Raw genomic sequence first — 14,358 nt, forward strand, 5'->3', positions numbered from 1 at the left:
TTACATTTGCGTCAACAGCTTAAGAAAAAACACAAAAAAAAGGTCACACAATGTTGTCAGTTGCTGAAGGAATTTTGAGGCAGATTTTTTTTGCCTTACAAAAAACGTGTGTGAATATACCCTACGAGTGTAATGCTTGTTCTTAGCCATTTTCTGTCTTTCTCAAAACTATTTTTGGTAGTGGGGCCCTGAGCAAATTTTATTTTTCCAGTGCTGCCTCGAGTCTGAAAAGTTTGGGAAACTCTGTACTAGGCTACAGAATTCCGTCATGGAGCAGCTCAGTTCGTCATGGGAACGGGGACTAGGTGAGTACAATTTTTGTGTTTGTTTGGGGGCACTGTCTACAAGGGGGAGGTGGAAGACTGCATGGCACTGTCTACAAGGGGGAGGTGGGGGACTGTATTGCACTGTCTACAAGGGGGAGGTGGGGGACTGTATTGCACTGTCTACAAGGGGGAGGTGGGGGGCTGTATGGCACGATCTACAAAAAGGAGGTGGAGGATTATGGCACTGTCTACAGGGAGGCTATATGGCAAAATCTACATGGGGCACTATACTGTGTGGGGGCCACTAAGCGGACATTATACTGTGTAGGGGTACTACAGGTGGCATAATACTGTGGGCACAATTAGAGGACAAAATACTGTGTCCTTGAAGGAGTTGTAATATATTATTAAATATTATTATTATACTGTATGGGGACACTAAAGAGGCATTATCATTTTTTATGGGGCATTTTTTCTTAATGATGGGGTGGGGCGCCGAAAGATCATTTCACACAAGGTGCCATCTATCCTAGGGCTGGCCCTGGTCCAATTGCTGATTTATCGTAGCGCAAGACATGCACATACACTCACACACGATATAATATTATAAGGAAATCTAAATTGTAAACTTAAAGACACACCAAAGCTTTAGAGGATTTACTTACTTTATGAAAATGTTTCATATAAAACACATAACTTCATAAAAAACCTGGGCAATGAACCTCCTGCCTTCAGTATTTCAGAGTGATCTCAGCATGTCACGTTCCATTTGAAATTGCAGCGTGAGCACATGTTATCAGAATACTTTTCTCAACAGTTTCATAAAGCTTGTAGGCACACGACTGTCATGCAAGCTGCATTGAAACCCGGATGAAACATGCTACAGCTATAAGGTTCATTACTCCTTATCACTACGTCTATGTCCTGTGCATATCTAAATGTAAGTCCACAGCAACCTGCATCTGTGAGTGAGGAAGACAGGGAGCGAGAGATAGAGAGTGAGAAAGTAAGAGAGAGAGAGATGGAGGGAGACCAAGAGAGAGTATGAATGAGGTGGAGAGGGAGGGACAAAAATATAGAGAAGGAAGAACAGACTAATATAGAAGGAGAGAGAGAGAGAGAGAGAGAAAGGGAGGAAGAAAGAGATAGAGAGATATGGAGGGAGAGCGATAGATATAGAGAGATGAACAGATAGACATAGAGAGAGTTATAGAGATCGAGAGAGTGAGAATGAGGTGGAGAGAGAAAGAGAAAGAGAGAGATGGAGGGAGAGCGATAGATATAGAGAGATTAAGAGATAGACACAGAGAGAGAGATATGAAGAGATAGACACAGAGAGAGAGATAGAGAGAGATGTAGAGAGACGAGGAGAGTGAGAATGAGGTGGAGAGAGACAGAACCAATATAGAAGGTGAGAGAGAGAGAGAGAGATGAAGGGAAATATACAGTGGGATATAGAGAGAGAGAGAGAGAGAGATAGAGAGATGGAGAGAGACGAGGAGAGAGAGTGAGAATGAGGTGGAGAGAGATAGAAAGATAGAGAGAGAGAGATGGAAAGATAGACTGAACCGATATAGAAGGGAGAGAGAGAGAGAGAGAGACAGAGATAGAAAGGGAGAGAGAAAACCACTGACTGTTTTTGAAATTGAACACACAGGTTTATGTGGATGCATATATTATGAAACAGATACTACATTCCCTAATATTCTTTTGTTATCAGACTAGTTCCCTTTATGAGTAGTAGCAGTCTAATAATAGCATGGAATCCACAGGGAAATCAAGTTTCACACACTTGTCCTGCAAAACCATTCGCACAATGTGTACTACTGTTTATGGCAGTCTGTATGGCAGAGCAGACACAGGTTGTCATAAAACCGCTTGTGTTTGCTGATATGATGCATGAAATCTTTAGTGATTTCAATTTCCTTCAACATCCCATCATATCACTCATGCCCACGAGAGGCACAATGGTAATAACTGCATGAAAAATATTTGGCAAATGTTTCCCTAATATAGAAAAATGTAACACTGAACCTGCTTTTCTAATGTATGTACCTTTTTTTTTTTTTGTACCTGATGCAGCAGATCCGATTAGACTTTGCATAATATGTCCCTGAGCATGAAATAACATATAAAGTTTGTATTAATAATGTAATATTTATAACCTGATTGCATTTTAAAGAAATCCATACCATCAATACCAAACTAATTAAAATATAATCACTCAGGGATGTATCATACTCATTTCTCTCCTTTTAGAGCATTCATTTTCTATGGATTTGCTAAACATAGATTTTATATGTTTTCATGAAACAGTATACCAAATTGCTCCATGTCTGCTTGGTGTTTCTGTTTTAGCATATAAAATCATCTATTGATCGTATTCAGTAGCTTGTGTTAACATAGCTCTGTTTCCCCATCTAGAAAAACATCCCTGTAGGAGCAGGAGTTAATTTCTCTCCCTGTCAGATTACAGCTGCTTTGTACTTTTCTGCCCATTGAATGGTTTCCTCTGAAATAATTCAGCATTCCACCGTGGAGTCAAATAGGACTATTTTGTATGGGCGCACATTTTTTTTCTTTTTTTTTTTTGACAGACAAGGCTCAGTAGGACCACCAAATTCATTTCACTGTGCTGTGGCGGCAATGGAGAATCAGTCTCTGGGGTCAGAGAAAGTGTGTTAATCTACTTTATCTGCTAGCTTACAGAAAATTGCATATTTAAGCCTCTTGTTATGAAACAGCTACACCAGTCCCTAATTAATGTGTTGTACATGCAGTCTGAGGCTGAGCTACCTTCACCAGCGCAGTGCATTGCTACTGTATCTCCTCCAGCAGCAGCAGCAGCATCAGCAGCACAGCGAGGCAGGAGCACATTGGTTAACACTGTACATAACCTCCTCACAAATTGCACAGCTTCAGCAGCAACACATCCATTAGTCTGGAAAAGACAGCGTTCCCAAGTGGCTCCTGTGCATTTTCCCCCAATTCTCCTGTCACCGTCCAATCCTCTGTATGCTCTCCCTGTATGTAGGGAGTGCTCAACTCTAATCAGGTCAATGATCATCCCAAGTCTCAAGGGACCTGACAGGAGCCTATTGCCCTAGTTAGAAGATCTCTCTGTGTCCAGGGCACAGTGCTTGGAGATATTATACAGAGATCAGTGGCACAATACTACTCTGTACAAGAGAAGCTCTCAGGATTTCCGCTGGGCTGTAGTCAGAGGAAAAGGGACAGCACAAGCAGCACTTGCTGTACCTGCTGGGTGTTGGTTTGACTGCTTGGACTGTAGGACTGAATTCATCTCAATTAAGGTAAGTGATCCTTTATCTGGGTGAATGCATCCTCCCAAATGTGTGTATAGAAACTTCTGAGTCAACTGGCGGTCTGCACTGCAGCAAATCAGCCTTCTATCTCTGTCAATAAAAAAGGTTTTATTTCTCCCTTTACTATTTCCCCGATTCTATGCTGTCAATTTCTGGAGTGAACTGTTTTCTTTGACCTTTTCATGTTGTGTACTGGCTGGAAGGCTGTCGGTAAGCTTTGCTAAATAGATTGAGACGTAGTATTTAAGGGAAATGTTAATGTCTTTTATATGAATGTGGGAAATAATGCATTGGCATGATGGATCTCTGTAGTATATTATATTTTCTTACTTTGGACTGAAACTTTGGAGTTTAATCAATGCATCATAAAGAAGGATTTATGGCTGGAGTTAAAGAACTAGTAATGTATACAATAATTGGGTCGTAATGGGGGTGGGTATTATATTATTCTACTGAATAGATAAGGTACCAAGCTAAATCTTGTTATGTGTCCACCTGCAGGGTTAATATCAGGGGAACATACATTGAAATGTGATTCTAGCATAGTGGATATCTAGAACATAAAACAAGCCATTAATGTCATCACTGTACTATGTTTCCATCTTTCTCCAAGAACATTTTTATTTATAGAATAATTGACTGTATTAATAGGTCTACAGTACTTAAGAGACAGTGTGGAAGAAGCAAGATATGTGCTTATTGCCGATAAAACATTTAGAAGGCTGGAGGATCTGAATTACAAAGACAACAGCTTGGGAGCTTTCCCCATACATCTCAGTGCCTTGATCAATGTTACACTGAATTACAGGGAAAATGAATAAATCATTTCTAGGTTATTTCAAGGCAGGTGACTATGCTCCCCCAGCCCCCATCAAATCTTAAACTCCAGTAAGGGGAAGGAAATATGACATAGAAAGTGTTAAATCGAGAAGCCAAGTCAGATTAGGAACCAGGTATTTCATCCTGTCACTCTACATTTGAAGTTGGTGGATGATAGTCAAGGACTCTTTTTGTCAGACTAAGGTCACATATTTAAGTTAACAAGAGTCCATTGTCCTCTGGTGACTGACAGCTCAGATTTTCTCTCTCAGGTTGAAAGTACTTAAGGAACTTAATGATATTGTCATAAAGCGATAAGAACAATTATTGTTTTTCTTATACAACATCAATGCATATGTTGTGGATAATATACTTATTGACATGTTATATAGAAGTACGTGTGTGTATTAGTATGTTGTATGTCTGCAGATTTTTCCTACTTGTATTTATTTCAACTAGTACGATTAATTTGAATGGATATTTATTGGTCCGGTATTGTATACGGTATTTACCTTTTGACATTATTCCTGATATAGCTGTCCATTTAAAGAATCTCATTCTGCCGAATAAGAGATATAATGGAATCGGCATAGAAGTATATTAATCCCACCTGTGCATCAGTGATAAAGTGTTCAGTAAAAATTGAATGCCCCTCTGATAAAATTTCAAGAGCTGAAGATTTACAGAGTAGTTAATACAGTCCTCTTAATATCAGCACATTATATACCATTATACGGTTTAGATGATATTTCATTGATTCTCCGAGATGCAGAATAATTACAATGAACTTTTCCGTGCATACCGACCAATGCTGCATACTCCATTTTGCTAGGTTACGTAAATGAGAATGACCTTTGATTAGGTTCAATGTGTTAGGAGACGCTAAGTCACAAATAATAATGAACAGGGAAATGTTAGCAGATTGAATAAGGATTCAATATAATGTTCAATAAGCAAAAGGAGATTTGGATTCTTCCTGTAGACAATGTACAAAAAATCTCTGAAATTATGGCACTGACGTTTTGACGGATCTTTCATTGTAACATTTATGGTATCATAAAAAGTTGTGACCTCTAGCAGTCAGGCTCATGACAAATGTATTGTTTTAGGAAAACAAACTTTCTGTACGGGAAAGTGAAAATGCGTAAGACCTATACATAATGTTATGCACTGTGCACTACCATACTGTCATTTCTATTTGGAGTAGTCACTTTTTTCTGTATCACTAGACATCTGAGGGGCACTAGAAATCCTGAAGTTCATAGAACTACCCAATGCCAGGCCCTGTCTTTGTTTACCCCAATGGAGGGGTGTTAGGGACAGTTGGACTGCGCCCACACAAAATAGATTGTTAATGGAAATAGCGATCATTTGCCAAGATATTTAGTTCGAATACAGTAACATAAGGCTAGAGCAGATGGTAACAATTTGGTTGACTGTTGTGATTTCCCCCTACCTTTATTTACATCCCAAGGCCTCACTGCCTAAGGGTATGTTCACACGAGGGCGTCCGTAACGGCTGAAATTACGGGGATGTTTCAGCCTGAAAACATCCCCGTAATTTCAGCCGTAACGGCATGTGCAGGCGCTTGAACGCCGCGTCAATTACGGACGTAATTGGCGCTGCTATTCATTGGAGTCAATGAATAACGGCTCCAATTACGGCCAAAGAAGTGACAGGTCACTTCTTTGGCGCGGGCGTCTATTTACGCGCCGTCATTTGACAGCGGCGCGTATATTACGCCTCGTGTGAACAGACAAACGTCTGCCCATTGCTTTCAATGGGCAGATGTTTGTCAGCGCTATTGAGGCGCTATTTTCGGACGTAATTCGGGGCAAAAACGCCCGAATTATGTCCGTAATTAGTGCGTGTGAACATACCCTAAAGGTGCTTAGAACCTGTGTATGGTAGAAACTCCCACTTTTAGAAGATCAGAATGGTTTGGGATTATAATCTCCGAGCAAACTATACAAATATGTCTAGGCTCATAGGTCACACAACATAATATGTGTCATACGTAGCATATCTTTTTTTTAATAATATTATATATTGATAGCTGAAATGAAGGGTAAATAGTCTAATATATTATGTTTAACGCTCTCCACTATAAGGTATACCATATAACTGTATATGAAATAGTGAAGAGCTTTTAGGTCAGTACCTCTGCATTATAATGCTTATTTGTTGTTATGTAGCAATACATTATATTAGCCAAAGCCCCTTTATTCCAAAGTGTTGTGTTGGTAACTACACTTTAAATAAAGCTAAGGGCTTATAAACATTAAGACTACTAATAGGTGAATTGAATAACATTAGTTATCTGATTACAATGAAAACTGTCAGGGGTGGGATATATTAGACAGTAACTCAACAGTCAGTTCTTGAAGTTGATGTGTTGGAAGCAGGAAAAATGGGCAACTGTAAGGCCCTGTTCACACGGAGTATTTTGACGAGTTTTTTGGCGTGGAACCTGCTCTGCAAAATTTGTTAAAAACCGGCCGAAAATGCCTCCCATTGATTTCAATAGGAGGCGGGTTTCTCCTGCGAGCAGTAAAACTGCCTCGCGGGAGAAAGAAGGGACATACCCTATTTACACGCGATTACACCTCTGACCTCCCATTGACATCAATGGGAGGCAGAGAAAGCATATTTCGTGGAGTTTCTTGCCCGCAGCACTCAATGGGCGCGAGCGAAAAAACGTGGCAAAAAACGCGGTGAAAATCACGGCAAACGGCGTGCAGGAAGGTCAAAATCTGCCTCAAAATCCGAAATGAAATTTTGAGGCAGAATTTTCCTCCTGCAAAAAAACTCAGTGTGAACACAGCCTAAGGATCTAAATGACTTTGACAAGGGCCAAATTGTGATGGCGAGATGAGTCATAGCATCTCCAAAATGTCAGGTCTTGTGGGGTGCTACCAGTGGTTAGTACCTATCAAGAGTGGTCCAAGGAATGACAACCAGTGAAGTAAGTAAAGGCTAGTTCATCTGATCTGATCCTACAGAAGAGCTACTGTATCACAAATTGCTGAAAAAGTTAATGCTGTCTATGGCAGAAAGGTGTCAGGACACATAGTGTCTCATCTGCCATTCAAGTGAATGTTACTTTCACATACCACCTGTCTAAATATTGTTGCAGACTAACGTCAGAGGCCTCTTTCAGCATGATAATGCGCCCTGCCACATTGCAAAAATTGCTCATGAATGGTCTGAGGTACGTGCATGACAAAAAGTTTAAGATGTTGACTCGGCCTCCAAATTCCCCAGATCTCAATCTGATCACTTTTCTGTGGGATGTGCTAGAAAAACAAGTCTGATCCATGGAGGCCCAACCTCACCATTTAAGGGACTTAAAGGATACACTGCTATGGTGCCAGATACTACAGGACACCTTCAGAGGTCTCGTAGAGTCCATCCCTCAATGAGTCAGAACTGTTTTGTCAGCACGAGAAGGACCTACACAATATTAGGCAGGTGGTTTTAATGTTATGGCTGATCGGCGTATATACTGTGTGTGTGTGTGTATATATATATATATATATATATATATATATATATATATATATATGGATGTAGCCATCTTTATCTTGACTCTGATAACTTGCTGCAGTGTTATATCACATAACAAAAGTCATTGAAAAAGTCAAGATGAAGGATCTTGCCAGTGTGTATTTAATGCGTTAAAGGTCAAGATACAGACGGCTAAATCTGTATATATATATGGATGCTTACTTGCCTCATTTATATAGTATATTTGTGTATTTTAATACATATTAGTGCATCTAGTATAAACGAGATAAGATTGAACTTGATGGACCAGTGCCTTTTTTCAACCTGTGTAACTATGTAATGGCAGAAATAAGACAGTATTTAAAAAAAGAAGGTTCTAGATGATCTAATGACGAATGGCTGAAAGGGTTATAATTAATTTAGCAATTAATTAACTATAATTGATTGAGAAAGGTTAAACTTCATGGACCTGTGTCTTTTTTTAACCTATGTAACTATGTAACTCTAATTTGTACTTGTATACTGTATATATACATGTTTCTGGAGGTAACCATGGAAACCAGGAAGTAAACATCCAGCTTAAAAATGGTATATAAATGTATATTATAAAGATATATATTTCATTATTTTCATCTAATGACTAAAACGTTTATATTAAACTCTTAATGACCACCAATAGACCTTTTTCACAGTGGTCATTAAGGGTACATTAAGGGTCATGGAGCAGTGTCATAATCCCGGCATGGGTGTCCTGTTCCAGCTAGGATGGAATAAAGAGAGAAAAAACACGGCGCCACCTTGTGCAGATCAGTCGGTAAAGGTAGGGCAATGATGCCGTAATATAAGTATTATGCTCACCTAGGTAGGGAGTTTAACAAGCATATAAATGTAACCACAGTGCTGCTGCCAGATCCGAGACGGCATCCAAAAGGACCGTTTGAGAGGAGAGTTTATGCAGGAGAAAAGAGGATCATTCCAGGGGCGCTGCTGAGTGGTGGTAATAACAGGATCGAAGTTCGGAGATAATAAAAATGAAGGACTTTATTGGCTACGCGTTTCGACGATGGACAATCGTCTTCATCAGGCCATATACATAGTACAATGAACACGTCTTATATACCATCATGGTTCATACGTGACACGAGTAAGAAAAACCGCCAAATATGCAAAGGTCAAGGTGCGTTCGTGACGTCACAGCCGGCTTTTTACCTTTGCAACCAATCAAAACTTAACATCGGTGAAAAACAATACCTGTGTTACGTATAACACACATACATGATAAGTTTGTTATATAACATAAGAGTAAAAGACATAAAAAACAAAGTATTGTCGACATATGTATAATCTGAAACAAAAAGTAAAAACAGGCATGAAATAAATGGTTTAAAAAGAACATAATCCGTGGAAGTAAAAAAACTGTGTTTCAGACTTATAAGTTGTTACGTAGCAACGAAGGACGCCGGGACGCGAACCTGGTAACCAAGACAACCTGGCTGCAAACAGTGCTATAGGGAATACGAGGATACGTATCCGCCGTGGAAAACTAATAAAAGTTAAATCTTTATCTTAATCAGTGAGATCCTCAAACTTGAAATCTCTTCAATCAAAGAGGAACTCCTCAAATTTGTTGATCATCATGATTTCCTGAAATTAGAAACTTCCACTAGCAATAGATTGAATGTATATGAAAAAGACATCATTTTAAAAAAGATTAATAAATTAAAAAGGGATCGGAATGATTATACCCTAAATGCTTTAGGTGCCTGGAAACCATCCTTTCCACACATTCCCAAATTAGATAAGGCTGCAACCGTATACAACACCCCATTTAAAACGTATGCAGCACCATTGGATGCCCACTCAAGTTTTAGGGCCCCTTCTAACTCCCGTGCCCCCCATGCTGAGGGTAACACCTATAGTAGGTCTTTTAAAAACAGTTCTAGATTCCATCATGGTTCTAACACTGACAACTCCTTAACCAGAACACCCACCATTAACTTGGCGAAGAAACATCTGGCACGGAACCCCACAGTAGCAATACAACCTTGCATTCACCACCTTAATCAAGCGAACAGTGTGGTACCCAGTAAAATAATTACTGAAGTGCCTGTCAATGCCTGTACCAATGTGGTACCCAGTAAATCAATTACTGAAGTGCCTGTCAATGCCTTCAGAGCATCTGACTTAGAACTCCATCTCTCCAAGCTTTTTTCTACATCCGAACCAATGGAAGTCCCAATGACAATTAACTCTCCTTCTTCCTCACTCAACGACTCCATAGAAAACAGCCTGATATCTTTACTTCAATTATCAGTACACAGCACTCCCCATTCTTCCATTCTTGACACCCAGGAGAGTCCATCTATGGGCCCCTCAACATCGTTACTACTCAATGACAATCATTCTAAAATAGATTTAGTCACTTCCTCGCTAGATACCACCTACGCAGCAACCTCTTTTTTAGGGCTTCCCTCACAGCTGACCAGACCTCCGTTAACCCCCACAGTCAGCAGCAACGACATACTATTACCATTCCTAATGAGCCCCAAAGCCCAGACCATCACGAATTTTTTTCCGAAAATTCAGAAAATTTCAATAAAAAGAAAATTAAATACAGACATAGAGGACGTAGAGGTGGCAAGAAACACATCAAACAACGGTCTGAGAATAAACTCAAAGAAGAATCGAGTAAAACAATAAAAAATTTTAATTTGTCATCTTACCTATTAAACGTTGACGAGACGAATTTACTTAATAGAGGTTTGTCATTTTGCCCTACCTCCTCATCTAATGATTTTGATCTATTCATGGACCTTAACCGTTTCATCAGAAAACTTACTCTTATTAGACATTTTGCGTTACTGAAACCTAACACACTACCATTGGCAATAGATGACCCGCATACACCTGATTTAAGTTCTAAGGCCATCCCAGTTGAAGTTTTTGTAAAATCAGATTTCTATCCTGTCCATCATCAAGGCCCCCTCATTGAAACCTTCTCAACTCTCGTTAATAATGAATTTAGGTCTTTAGAGAACCCTTTTCCTTACCAGGATAATCTGACCCACGATGAAAGAAAGGCCATAAAATCTCTCCAAAATAACGATGACATCGTCATTCGTCCTGCCGATAAAGGGGGTGGCATTGTTATTCAGAATAGGGACAAATATTTGGATGAAACGTCGAGGATTTTAAATGATAAAACATTCTATTGTAAATTAGCGTCAAATCCCCTCCCTACCCATGTTAAAGAATACACATCTATGATAGAGAAGGCTTTTCTTGAAGGTCTTCTTACTAAAAAAGAAAAACGTTTTCTACATGTACCTTTCCCAAATATACCCTTTATTTATCACCTCCCAAAAATACACAAAACACTCATAGACCCTCCAGGACGCCCTATCATATCAGGCATCGGCTCACTAACCAGCAATCTTTCCCACTTTGTTGATCTACACCTGCAACCTTTCGTACTTATGTTACCTTCCTATCTCAAAGATTCCACCCAATTGCTAAACAATTTATTTAACCTCAAAATTGATAAGACTACACCACACATATTTTTTCTAACAGCTGACGTGACCGCTCTGTATAGTAATATCCCCCATAAAAAAGGTATGCAGGTAATAAGATCCTTCTTATCATCTAACACCCTAATCCCTGTCAACCAGGTTGCCTTTCTGACTAATTGTATTGACTTCATTCTCCACCATAATTCATTCACCTTCAATCATACATTTTACAATCAAACAAGGGGTTGTGCGATGGGCTCGAGATTCGCACCTGCCTATGCAAACCTGTACATGGGGGCTTTTGAAGAGGAATACATCTTAGGGGACCATCCTTTTAAGAATAACATTCTCCTATATAGGAGGTATATTGATGACCTGTTTTTCGTATGGACGGGAACAGCAAATGAAGCATCAAACTTTATCAAGCATCTAAATACCAATAGCTATGATATCTCCTTCACACACACTTTTTCGGAAATCTCTATAGACTTTCTTGATCTAACCATTAGCTTTGACATCAAGAATGGACAGTTTGTCACAAAAACCCATTTTAAATCTGTCGATGTAAATAGTTATATTGATTTTAAAAGTGCCCACTATCGCCCTTGGTTAACTAACGTGCCCTTCGGCCAATTTAGAAGAGTTCGAAAAAATTGCAGTACCAACGCAAATTTTAAATTTGAGTGCAACATTTTAGAAAAAAGATTCAGAGAGAAGAATTTTCCTTTAAAATTAATCCAAGATGCTAGATGTAAAGCCTCGGAACTATCTCAAAACTCCTGTCTAAACCAGGTAAAGAAGAAGAAAGTAGAACAAAATAAATACCATACTAACTTCATAACTACTTACACCCGAGGGAACAAGACTGTTAGAACAATTCTGAACAAAGATTGGCATATTTTAAAAAACGACCCTTACCTTAAAGATGTGATACCCTCCCATCCGAGCATCACCTTTCGTCGTTCCCTAACTCTGAGAAATATTCTGGCCCCGAGCAGAATCCGAAAACCCAAAATATCACCAACTACTACGTTGCTATCCAGACCCAATGGTTCATACAAATGTGGCCACCCGCGTTGTCTATGCTGCAATAGTATCAGCAACAATAAATATTCATATACATCAACTGTTACAAAAGAAATCTTCCCAATTAAGTCATCCCTAAGTTGCAGCAGTTCCTACGTTATCTACCTTATGGAATGTACATGTCAACTCCAATACATTGGTCGAACCACACAACAACTGAGATCTAGAATTAATAAACACAGATCCAATGTGAACACAGGTTTTTTGAAGCATAGTGTGTCTCGTCACTTCACTTATGTACATAAGTGTCAATTCAAACATATCACAGTTACACCCATCGAAGAGATACACCGCGATGTCCCCAATAGATATACTAAACTAAAACAGAGAGAAAACTATTGGATCTTTAAATTGCAGACCTTATGCCCAGGGGGTTTGAACGATATCTCTGAATCAACACTTGACTAAGTAATAGTTCTTTCTTAAATGTAAGGAACTACCCAAAATAATGTAACTCTCATCATTACACATAAATAAAATAATGTAACTCTCATCATTACACATTAATAAGTACTAAATAATAATTATATCTTATCCATACCTTCTACTTCCTTCTTTGTAATTTTCCCCGTATTTATTAGGTCCATCATGTTATTTCTCCCGAGTTAGTCATTATATATTCAACTTTCTTTCCGCTAATTCTATCGTAGTTTATATAATGCCGGTTTCCTTTTGATTCCATTATACAGAATTTCATGCATCCATTATAAATCATTGTTGTAAAATATTTAGTTCACTGATACAATACAACACCAGTGCCGAAAAATATGTGGTGCATCCTATGACACTACATAACAATGTATCGTTTTTTTCCCCCGTTTATTTTGAATTGGCATTAAATACTGTTTACTAGATATGGCTTATTAATACTATATACGTAATATTATTATTCATATGTTTAACAAACCTGTCCAGAAGGGTTCTTGCTTTGGTCCATTCACAGTGAGTGCTGATATGTCCTTCGTTCGCTGTTCCCGTCCTCCTTGTTTGTTTTTATCAGTTGCCTGGCAACGTTTCTGTTATAGCCATAAAAATAACCCCAACAATTGCAAGTATTAATTTTGCATACATATTCTTAATAAAGATTTAACTTTTATTAGTTTTCCACGGCGGATACGTATCCTCGTATTCCCTATAGCACTGTTTGCAGCCAGGTTGTCTTGGTTACCAGGTTCGCGTCCCGGCGTCCTTCGTTGCTACGTAACAACTTATAAGTCTGAAACACAGTTTTTTTACTTCCACGGATTATGTTCTTTTTAAACCATTTATTTCATGCCTGTTTTTACTTTTTGTTTCAGATTATACATATGTCGACAATACTTTGTTTTTTATGTCTTTTACTCTTATGTTATATAACAAACTTATCATGTATGTGTGTTATACGTAACACAGGTATTGTTTTTCACCGATGTTAAGTTTTGATTGGTTGCAAAGGTAAAAAGCCGGCTGTGACGTCACGAACGCACCTTGACCTTTGCATATTTGGCGGTTTTTCTTACTCGTGTCACGTATGAACCATGATGGTATATAAGACGTGTTCATTGTACTATGTATATGGCCTGATGAAGACGATTGTCCATCGTCGAAACGCGTAGCCAATAAAGTCCTTCATTTTTATTATCTCCGAACTTCGATCCTGTTATTACCACCACTCAGCAGCGCCCCTGGAATGATCCTCTTTTCTCCTGCATAAACTCTGTTCCAGCTAGAGCTGGTGCCAGGTCCCTGCTCTAAGGGCTGGGACCGAAATTACCTCAGATCCTGGCCATTTAACCCCCTTAGATGCCAGGGTTAATAGCGACCACAGCATCTAAGTGGTTTCAGAGGGAGGGGGCTCCTTC

At 39.0% G+C, this 14,358-nt stretch overlaps 1 protein-coding gene across 1 annotated transcript in view; it reads left to right on the forward strand.

The window, feature by feature from the left end:
• Window positions 1–3,074: 3,074 nt before the first annotated feature.
• The window catches only part of CDH12 (cadherin 12), a 762,277-nt gene continuing 750,993 nt past the window's right edge, over window positions 3,075–14,358 (forward strand). Inside the window, exon 1 of the mRNA XM_075826751.1 lies at window positions 3,075–3,580. The gene's annotated coding sequence lies outside the window, so the exon portion shown is untranslated. The remainder of the gene's footprint in view (window positions 3,581–14,358) is intronic.

The sequence above is a fragment of the Rhinoderma darwinii genome, chromosome 5 (genome assembly GCF_050947455.1).
Source record: "Rhinoderma darwinii isolate aRhiDar2 chromosome 5, aRhiDar2.hap1, whole genome shotgun sequence".
NCBI lineage: Eukaryota > Metazoa > Chordata > Amphibia > Anura > Rhinodermatidae > Rhinoderma > Rhinoderma darwinii.